The sequence below is a fragment of the Patella vulgata genome, chromosome 1, assembly GCF_932274485.2.
Source record: "Patella vulgata chromosome 1, xgPatVulg1.2, whole genome shotgun sequence".
In the NCBI taxonomy this organism is placed as follows: Eukaryota; Metazoa; Mollusca; class Gastropoda; family Patellidae; genus Patella; species Patella vulgata.
Genome location: NC_065879.2, coordinates 79599026 through 79610458, shown reverse-complemented (window position 1 = coordinate 79610458; position 11433 = coordinate 79599026). Strand labels below are relative to the sequence as shown.

The following is an 11433-nucleotide window of genomic DNA, read 5'->3' as shown; positions in this document are numbered from 1 at the left end:
TTCCCCCTTTTGCATGGCGATTTTTGTTGACTTTTTTGGTGAAAAGGATTTGAAAACATTTTCTGCCAGGTTTTAGCAAATATTCACGAATTTGAGGCGGCAGGATTAGACAGTTAAGAGGTTGGTTACGTTGCAATGTAGGGCGGCGGTTACATGGTTACTTGTATGTTACTTCCAGTTTGTTGTCAAATGTTGTTCCAGCTGTGGTAGAAGCCGTTGAACCCCCACGAACATTTGGGAAAAAGTTAGAGCCGATCATAGATACTAGAATTAACATGGTTATGTGTAAGCTACTTCCAGTTTGTGTATCTCAAGAAAGCTATGATGAACCTTATACCCGCGTTTGAACAAGAGGTTGCCACATATTGTTCCGTCTGTGGTAGAAAGCGTTGAACCCGACGAAAATTTGGGAAAAGGTTAGAGCCGGTCAAAGGGACAAGAATTAAAATTAAAGTTAATTGTGATCTGTGTCCAGTTGTAGGCTGACTGCGTTATGGAGTATTTATATTGTCGCTTGGATTGACTATAAATAGACCATTGTAATAATAAGATAGATATACGACTATTTGTACACTGTTCGTTATCTATTATACTATAAGTTTAGTTCAATAGATACCTGGATTATTGCCAACTAAAATAAATATTTAACCTTGTATTGAATCCAGGCGTATTGGGCGATGGACCCACGAGAGCTGCAGCTCTGCTCTAAATGTCCCCTCAATTGGTATTTTTACTACAACACGAATAAATATGGGCTTTAATTTTGTGATTTTCCATGGAAAACTTCGAATTTCTAGCCGTTTCCAACTTGATTTTGCTAAAGATTTTACAGCGACTTTAGAGCCTCGATACTCATAAAGGAACCTTTATGTATTATGAATTGAGTTGACGTCTGCCTTTCAAGCATATATTGTAATTATTACGGGTTGTTAGCCATGTTGGATTTACATCAATGTAAGTTATGTATTTTTGTTTGATATTTTAACTGTTAAATTTACGGATGGATGGTTGATTGAGCTTGATTCCACTGTGCTCCGCCACACCCATGTTGCACCTAAAATATCTAATCCACAGATCTGATTTCTTTAGTATATTTTATAATCTATGATATTAAAATAAAATTCGTGGACCTTGTCTAAACGTCTAAATGGTAAATATTTTTTGGATTAAGTCTGATTCCACTGTGGCCTTAGGGATTGATTATTTCGGCTGTGGTCCCCCTCATCGCGAACCTTAGATTGAAATGCAGTTTGATATTTTAATTGTAAACATTACGGGCAACATAATATCTGTTTAAAGCCTCCCTCCATTCAGGGTGGGGGGATGGCCGAATGGTTAGCACGTGCGCGCTGTATCATTAGACCTGTCATTGAGTCAACTGGCGTGGTTTCGAATCCCCGGTTGTACGTGACAAGGAGTAGGGTCGCCTGTCCAACCTCGTGGGTTTTCTCCGTGTCCTCCGGTTTCCTCCCACTGTTAAAGACCCCTACGCGCAAGCAAATTAAACCATATGTTAGTCACGAAATGACCTGGTTTGTGTCGAGTGAACGTTAAACCCCATTTCCGCTTTAGCCTTATGGATGAAGTTTGATTCCGCGATTGCCTTCGGGGTTGAGTTTCGCTGTGGCCTTATAGATTAAGTTTGATTTGCAATGTCGACGTGTATTTAGGAGATAAACACTTCCTGTTCCGCATTTAGAGGGGTGTTAATCCCATAGAAATGTCCGGAGATCATTGGGACCCAAGACGTAATCAAAAAAATATTTACCATTTAGACGTTTACACAAAGTTCATGAGTTTTATTTTAATATCATAGATTATAAAGTATAATAACGAAATCAAATCTATGGATAAGATATTTAAGGTGTAATATGGGTGTGATGGGGCACATTGGAATCGAGCTCAATCAACCATCAATCCGTAACATGCTATTTTAGCATTTTAAAAGAAATTACTAAAACAGAGGGGTGTTATTGTCCAATCGACAGTGTCTAATTTACCAATCAAAATGCAAGATTCACCCTTAAGCATGTTACAATGAATAGATACCGCGACAAGATATGTGTTTTTGTTTAGATTTAATCGGAAAAATAATTTGTGTTGAGTTCGATTCCGCTGTACGCTGTACCCCCCCACCCCCCCGCCCCACCATTATGCACATTAAACGTGTATTGAACTTACATCTATGATATATTTTATCATGATGTTGATATTAAGACTCATGGCAGAGAAAGCGAATTTGTTATGAAATAAACAAATCGAGTGAAGTGGTGAGTATAATGTATGAGGCAGTCTCCGTAGAACACGTGATACCACTTTTCATTTGAAAATCTCACATGGTGAACGAGCATTTTATTGTATTGTTTATATTCAATCACATATAATCTAGGCATAATTTGTATTTATTTCAGAATCGAAAATGGCCGCTAAAATAATGTAATTTGGCCGCTGTGATATCTTAATTAATCGTCAGACTAAATACCCTGAACCGAGAAGCGGTTGTGATTATCGCTGTCAACAAAAACAAACAACAGCCAGTCCTGAAATCAAAATTCAAAACGCATGTGCACTGCATTACATGTTTGTACGTTAGTGACCATAACAATTTGCTATTTTAACTTAAATCGATTTCCAATTAAACTTGACTTAATTCATGAATGTGGCTTATTGTAAGACAAAATTGGATTTTTGTTAATAAAGGGCTGTGCAGTATAAAGAAGGGCGGTGTCGCTGAAGAACTGTCTATACACAATATAGCCCCTTAAAATGCATCGAAGAGAGCCTCAATCCAGTACAAATAAGGTCATGACTGTTTCGTTTTCACCAACAGTCTATTCGAGATCCAATACATTCACGAAAGACGAACAATTATTGTTGCCGTTGACTACAGAAAAACTTGACAAATCCCCACGTTCAGATTCCCGCTTTTCGGATGTCAGCATTTTTTCTGATATCAGTTTAGAGAATGAGCCAGGGATAAGTTCAATAACACCATATTATCCTAAAATGAAATATCCATTTGGGGGCGGAATGAGCATAGGTTATCCAGCATATGGTTACCCAACTTCTGATTATCCAGCCGATGGAAATTACCCATCATCAGAGTTTCCACCAAATAAACCGGGTCAACGTAGACGTCAGATTTACCCTAATAGTCAGTTTCCAGAAAGTCGGAATTCGAATGATGACGATGATCTGACGATATTCCAATCATACCCGGAGATCCAGGGACATTTTCATGACCATTATCCTGATCCAGATCAAGACCCAGATCCAGACCAAGATCAAGAACAGAACCCTGGAACTGATACGTAATTGTTTTAATCGGAAAAAGTCCTGGTGAGGGTGTTTGATGTGTGTTGTGTTTTCCATCTAAATGTTTAAAAATCTAGGCTGTTATTCGTCCAAATGGTTGTGCTTTCCATCTTTCCATCAATCCTCATACTTATATTGATATACTGAACAATTCAAGGATAATAGTTCAGCAAAGTTCAAAGCAAACCCAAAGGCGACAGTTTAATAAGTTACATATTTTTACAAACACGTGCTTGTAGTACAATATAGACGTTACAGAGTATATATGTGGTTGCTGCACAATAGACATTCAGAGTATATAAACATGTGCTTGTAGTACAATATACGTTACAAAATATATTAACGCGTGGTTGCTGCACAATAGACGTTATACAGAGTATTTAAACATGGGCTTGTAGTACACTACACGTTACAGAGTATATAAACACGTGGTTGCTGCACAATAGACATTATACAGAATTTATAAATATATGCTTGTACTGTAGTACAATATACGTTACAGAGTATATAAACACGTGGTTGCTGCACAATAGACGTTATACAGAGTATATAAACATATGCTTGTAGTACAATATACGTTACAGTATATAAACACGTGGTTGCTGCACAATATACATTATACAAAGTATATAAACATGTGCTTGTAGTACAATATACGTTACAGAGTATACATAAACTTGCTTTTTCAATTTGTTTTTGTCAAATAATATACATGTATATATTTATTATAATGTTTAGCCGGTTTGCTGTTTTGTTTATTACCCCGTCGATTACCCAGAATAATTACCATCAAAAAGAAATAATAAACATTAGTACATATATACATGTATACTATTAAAAATACAAATAAATAAAAATAGTGAGTATATTATTGTCTCCACAGTATGGAATAGAAATCAATGGACGACAACATTGATGGAGGCAGACCACCATTAAATTTCACCATCTCATTACCCACAAATTGTAGTTCGTTTAATCATAGCAATTCTCTCTCGGTCTCTTTTCTCCCCTTTTGCATGCCCATTTTTTTATTTTTAGGTCTAGAATGGACGAAGAGTGTTTGAATTAACATTTTCTGTCAGGTTTTGGTAAATATTCATGATTTTGAGGAAGAAGGATAACGGGGTTATCAGGTTGGCTACGGTGATATGTACGGCAACTAGTTACATGTTTTTAGTATGCTTCTTCAAGTTTGTGTATCTTAAAATGTTGGTGGTCAACCTCACATTGAAGTCAAGGGGTGGGGGGGGGATAATGGTGGTCTGCATCCTGATTCGGTTCATTGTAGTTGTCTCCCTTTATCGTTACCAGTAGCCATGGCGTGGAGTGGAAATGGAGCCCACCCCAAGTTGTTGAATGGATTATATATCTCTACAATCCCGATGACGTCACCCTTGCATCCTTGCGGGGAATCAAAATAGCCAAGATGACCAACACAAGGCCCACAGAGACGTTGCACTAGCTTATCACGGCAATTACACTCTCTCGTGGCTAGAGCATATTACGAGCATTTGTACGATCATGCGCTGGAATTTAATCGTTCATAATAGTTAGTTTCACATTCCTTCATATTGTAACCACAAATATCAAAAGTGGTCAATGATAGCAGCAAGACAGTTTTTCATGTTGCGAAATCCAGGTAACATATGGTACATTTTGTTTCATTAATTAATTTGCGTGTAGGGATATTTAGCAGTCCGGAGAAATTCGGGAAACTCGTGAGGCTGTACAGGCGACCTCACTCCTTTGTCATGTACAAACGTGTGATTAAAACCTCACAACTTGATCCAATGACATCAAAGCACCCACCCTTTCACACACTGTTACTATAAACCTGTGGTTGATTTAGTGGGTAAATTATTGATTAAATGCAAGGAGGGCGGTGGGGGGGGGATGGTTAGCGCGTGTGCGCTGTAACATAAAGTCTGTCATTGAGTCAACTGGCGTGGTTTTGATTCCCCGATTGTACGTGACAAGGAGTATAGTCGCCTGTCCAACCTCGTGGGTTTTCTACGGGTCCCCCGGTTTCCTCCAACTGCTGAAGACACCTACGCGCAAGCGAATTGTTGAAATAGAATTAAACAGAAAATAATTTTTTATATAGTAAACCAATAGAATATAACTTTATATTAAATGAGATATGGCAAACCAATAGTTCACTTTTAACCCGCTAAATTTCGAAACGAGGTGCATAATCATAGCGCTACAAAATGTCGAGAGACAAAATGATTTATGTGGTAAGCCAGTTTTCATGTCTCATAATAGTGTTTAAAATGTGCGTTTTAAAAATCTCCTGAATCGCAAGAAAGTCTGTGCATCTTTAACAGTTTTGGTTAGCTGATCGTTGTGATCGATGAAACAGGTTCAGATAAATAACTTAATGCGGTTTCCTGGTAGCACCATCACCACCAAGCTAAACAATCATGCAACATATAAAACACTCTTATGGACGTTGTGCAAGTTTTGTTTTGAACTTTTTCTGACCATATTTCTATCATTTGTTCTTTTGTATATGAATGTCCAATAATTTTATTTTCAAACCAACAAATATCAACAAATGGTTTTCTGTAATCGAATCCTCTGTGATGAATCAATTCGACGTTTGCACGTTTCCGTACTATACCAGTAATAAAAACATCTTCTAAAGCATAGTGCCTCGTGTTTAAGGCTACGCTTAGTAATTTTCTTGGTGTATCTCCGGATAAAATATAGGCGGGTCCAGTTGCATAAGTTGGTAAATATGATAATGGATAACTAATCCGGTCTAAGTATGACTTTGATCCTTTATCTCGAAACGGCATGCGAAATGAAAATATATATCCCATAATCATATTTGTTTCATCTCGTTTACGCAAATCCTCGATTAAGGCCGGTAAGTTAACAAAGACATCCGCATCAACTTTTAGTATGTATTTTACACCAGAACAAAACGTGTTGGCGAAACGAAGAATGGCTTCAGATTTAATACTGAGATTACGGTAACTATCGTAAAAATCCTCTTGAATAATATCGTGGTATTTTTCACTTTCAGTCTTTAAATCATGATTGTGTATCTCGGGACGATATCCCAGCATAAAAACCAATCGTATTTCTGTATTATTTACAGCTAAAGAGCCCCACGTTTGCCTCACAGCTTGTCTTTCTTCAAACTCAGACGTTCTTGAGGGAATTGCTATTAACAGAAAAATATTGCCAGGGAAAGGTTTACAAATTTCCTCTTCATTGATGAGATATTTATAGCTGTGGGTTCGAGTGTCACCAAAACAATGTTCAGACAAAAAAGAGTAAGGATCAGAACCACAGATGGTGTATTCATCTGCAACGTAAAATAGGATCCACATCATAAGAAAAACAAATGCCGTAGCTACACATTTCTTTTTCTTTTTCGGCCTCAGCTTAAATAAACTGCACAAAACCGCATGTATATCTGTAAATAAAAAGAAAATGAAATGAAATGGGGTTTAACGTCCTGCTATGATGGAAATTTTGCCTACTCTTATATCGAATTCCAACTGCCCCCTCATGACCCCAATGCATCCCACGAAATTTGAAAAAAAAAGATCCTTTAAAATGAATAGCCTTTATCGCGTTCACAAAGTTTTCGGAAAAGGGCATAACTCTACCATATGGATAGGTTTCGTCCTCCCATGACCACAATGCTTCACTTCAAATTTCAAAAGAATCGTTAAAAACCGTAGCCTCTATCGCGTTTACAAGAGGGGGTAACTCCTGAACGATATGCACTCAGATTAGTAATTATTTGCCCATTGACTTCAATGTTAAATGGCTGTAACATCACAGGCTGTAGCTTTTTGCTCAACATTCCGTTGGTTCCAATCTTTATAGGCACAATGAGGACAACATCTGGCAATATCCTCATCATAATTGTGGAGGGGCTTGACCGTTTAGATTTTTTTGCTACAGGGATTTGATGTTGACTGGGGTGAAAATCTCACTTCCGACTTAATGATTGCTCTGCAGAAAGACACTTTGCACCCGCTATCCCTCTGCTGTAATATCATCTGCAGTATTACCCAAAACTGCTATGAAATTGCAAATGTGATCCCTTTTCTCCAATTCTAGACCAAAACTTCAACCCCAAAATGCAGGAAGAGGGGAGAAAAAATAAATAAATATGAGCGTATAAAAATAATTTAATGTTAAAGTCTCTGATCGTTATATGAGGCATTGTTATTGTGAAAGTTTCATCTCTAAACACAACGTCAATCCCAACATTTACATAGATATGACGGATTAAAAATTTGCTAACATTGGGCATCCACTGCAGGCGATATATATAGTCAATGCCCGACAGCGCCACCTATGAGTTTCGCTGAATCTTTTAATGAGCGTTTTTCTAATCCCACTGAATAGATTATCGACTGTTTACATTTTTTGATTTTGTTTTCATACCTAAATGTTCATCAATTTGAGTACATGTTACCATGGATTAACCTGTGGAAAATTTGGTATTTTGAATTACAGTAATATTTAGACTGTTGGTTGTTTAAACATCGTCAGACCGTTTTATTTTTCAATTTGCTAATTTATTAATTATACCATAGGGGTAGGGTGTGTTTAGTGGAAATTATATCTTCCAAGATAATCGAGAGAGAGAGAAAGAGAGAGAGAGAGGTTTAATGTCCAATCGACATAAACCATAAACTAGGTCATTTCGGGACTAACATATGATTCAATTTTATTTCAATAATTCTCTTGCGCATAGGGGTCTTATGCAGAGAGAGAGAGAGACAGAGAGAGAGAGGGGGGGGGAGAGATTAACCTCCATTCGGAACAGACTAGGTCATTTCGGGACTAACATATGGTTTAATTTTATTTCAATAATTCACTTGCGCGTAGGGGTCTTTAGCAATGGGAGGAAACCGGGGGACCCGGAGAAAATCCACGAGGTTGGATCATGGTGGGGGTTTTCCCAGGTCGATAAATTGTTTCAATAACATTTAGTAATTGAACTGGAATGTACAGGTCACAATTCTATGGAGTAAGCAGTAATTGAATTCCGTAGAATTGTAACCGGTATATATCATGACGACCAGCTCTACTAATAGGGTAAACTCTGAACGAGTACTGATCTGATATATTATAATATTTCTATTTAATTTATCACAATAAACACATAGCAGCATTTCAAATTTTTACTTCAATTTATTTGACTTTAGGAGATTAGAACACATGATACAAATACCTTGACACATACGAATCGAAGAAAACAAACTATATATTTATTGGCTATCTGAAACTATATAAGAATATTTATATACGTGATAATATTATAGAGAGATGGTGTTTAACGTCCACTCGACACAAACTAGGACATTTCGGGACTAAGATATTGTTCAATTTTATTTCATTAATTCGCTTGCGCGTAGGGGGCTTTAGCAGTGTGTGTGTGTGGGGGGGGGGGTACCCGGAGAAAACCCACGAGGTTGGACAGGCGACCCTACTCCTTGTCCCGTACATCCGGGGAATCGAGACAAGAAGACAAGAGTACGCCATACATTGTTCTCTCTACTTAACTATGATGTCCCGTATACTTCTATTCAATTCGCGAGAGAGAGAGAAATGGGGTTTAACGTCCACTCGACACAAACTAGCACATTTCGGGACTAACATATGGTTTAATTTATTTCAATAATTCGCATGCGCGTAGGGGTCTTTAGCAGTGGGAGGACACCGGTGGACCCGGAGGAAACCCACGAGGTTGGACAGGCCAGCCTACTCCTTGTCACGTACAACCAAGGATTCGAAACCACGCCAGTTAACTCAATGACAGGCCTTATGATACAGTGCGCACGTGCTAACCATTCCCCCCCCCATTCAATTCGAACCAGGATGTACCGTTTTGTACAACCAGGCGATTGACGGAGGGCAAATGCAGTGTGTTTTGAGTGAACTTGTTTTCGGACAGCGGCATTTCAGTTTACTTGTCGTGGAATTCCATTCGCAAAGAGTTCATTTACGTGCACACCGGGCGACTAGACGTTGTTTTTCTGTCTGACAAGGGGAAGCAACGCTGATAAATAATACGTGACGAATAATGAATCACTATTTGTGTAAGCTCATGTATAAGTTAAATGAAGTGTATTATACCACAAAATTCTGATGTCACGGTTGAAGGAATTATCTCAATAATTTGCTCATCGAAGGTCAAGGTCTGACAACTATAGGTCCAAATGACATTATAATAATCCCAGGCATTCATGTATTGGAAAACCGTGTATCAATGTGTTGATCGTTGAATACCATCATATTCAGACTGTTGTGCTCCATATTAATAATTATTAAACGTCGGGGCATATCATGCTTTGAGGAGTCACAAGGGCAAATACGAACACTTCAATGTACCAGCAATGAGAATAAGATATAAAGATGGGGTAAAACGTCCTGAGAGAGAGAGAGAGAGAGAGAGAGGAGAGGAGAGAGAGAGAGAGAGATTAACGTCCACTCGACACAAACTACATGTATGTCATTTCGGGACTAATATATGGTTCAATTTTATTCCAATAATACGCTTGCTCGTAGGGGTCTTTATCAAGTAACCGGAGGTCCCGGAGAAAAACCAAGAGGTTGGACAGGCGACCCTACTCCTTGTCACGTACAACCGGGGAATCGACACCACGCCAGTTGACTCAATGACAGGCCATATGATACGTCGCGCCCGCGCTAACCATTCGGTCATCCAACCCCCACTACTCCATCCGGACTAATGAAGACGAGCATAAGCCATGTTGTGTGGTATGATAGAAATTTTGCCCCGACAGTGGCACTGGGATCTCCTCTTATTTCGAATTCCAATGCCAACGTGTACGCGGGATCTCAGTTTTTCGTCCCATCGGAACGAACGCGGGGCTTTGTCGGCCATCACCGGGAGCTCCATATTAGCGATCCAGTGCCTTGTGTGCCAGAAGGCCAATTATCACTTAAAAATTAAACAAAATTATAACTTTAAATACTGATCTAGACTATTTCCTCTGTCCAGCATCACTGACAAGTGGGAACGGCACGGGAAAATCACAAGGAACTTTTAGTCCGGGAGCTAGGTGGGTTTTGTTCAACATGGAAGGTGCGGAAGGTTTAGCATGTTAGTGGTGTATGACTGTGTTAGGAAACCCCAGAAACCCAATTCTTAAGTTGCACCAGTGGTGGGTGTGGCAGGAGGAGCCACCCATAGTACCCCCCAAAATGGGTTTATTCAACATGGAAGGTGCAAGTTCCACTTCAATGGCATTTGATAGCGGAATGTGCCCTGAATTAGGAAATATAACTTAAGAATGGGATTTTTGGTGGAAAGGCCACGTCAGAAGAGGTCAAAGGTCACTAATTAGCAATTTTTCGATTTTACTGCAAACAATTTTCCCATTATCTCGTGATCTATTCCAAGTATGTATATTGCACAAAACTACATGGACATTTTTGATAGTGCTAGGAGCAAAAATATGAGACATAAAATAAATGAAGTTTTAGCTAAAAGTATGACATAATCTCAAAAATAACGAAAATATCACTCGAACCCCATCGGTAATTAAAATGTTAATCAACATTTCTGATGGTCAGTGTACTTAAGAAGAGAACAATGCTGGTCTGCACCGAATGACCCCTAATTAGAAATTTAATTAACATGAAAGGTGCGACATTGGAACAAGGTGTAAAATGTAGGGACTGATCATAGGATTCACAACCACTAACTTAAGAATGAATATTTAGGTGGTAAATGAACTTAAGAACAGCAGATGTGACCAATAACCTTAAAAAATCAGTGACAAGCAGTGCAATATGCCCACAATGCTATGTTTCCTCTTGACCTCTGATAGTAACACTGATACATTAATTACCGCCCACTTCCTTCATACTAAGCGTCATTTAAAACATAGATCTATATGTCATGTTAAGGCAACTGTCTTCATCAGAGGCAGCAGTGTCAAAGTCATCATCAGAGGTATCCTGATCAGATTGCTCAATGTCCCCTTCAACCAGTGACTCCCGGAGTTCAGGATCATTAAAACGCATGATTTCATTCTGTCCTTCTCTCAACTATCTTCTGGCGATGGGTGCTGGGTAATTCCTGATTTATCAGCGCTTCCCGACATTTTTGTGACA

General features: G+C 38.6%; 1 long non-coding RNA gene across 1 annotated transcript; it reads left to right on the top strand.

Moving 5' to 3' along the window:
- Positions 1 to 675: 675 nt before the first annotated feature.
- On the top strand, positions 676 to 4183 carry LOC126814379 (uncharacterized). Its single transcript, XR_007677576.1, has 2 exons — positions 676 to 954; positions 2412 to 4183. It is a non-coding gene; the product is annotated as an uncharacterized LOC126814379 (long non-coding RNA).
- Positions 4184 to 11433: the final 7250 nt, after the last annotated feature.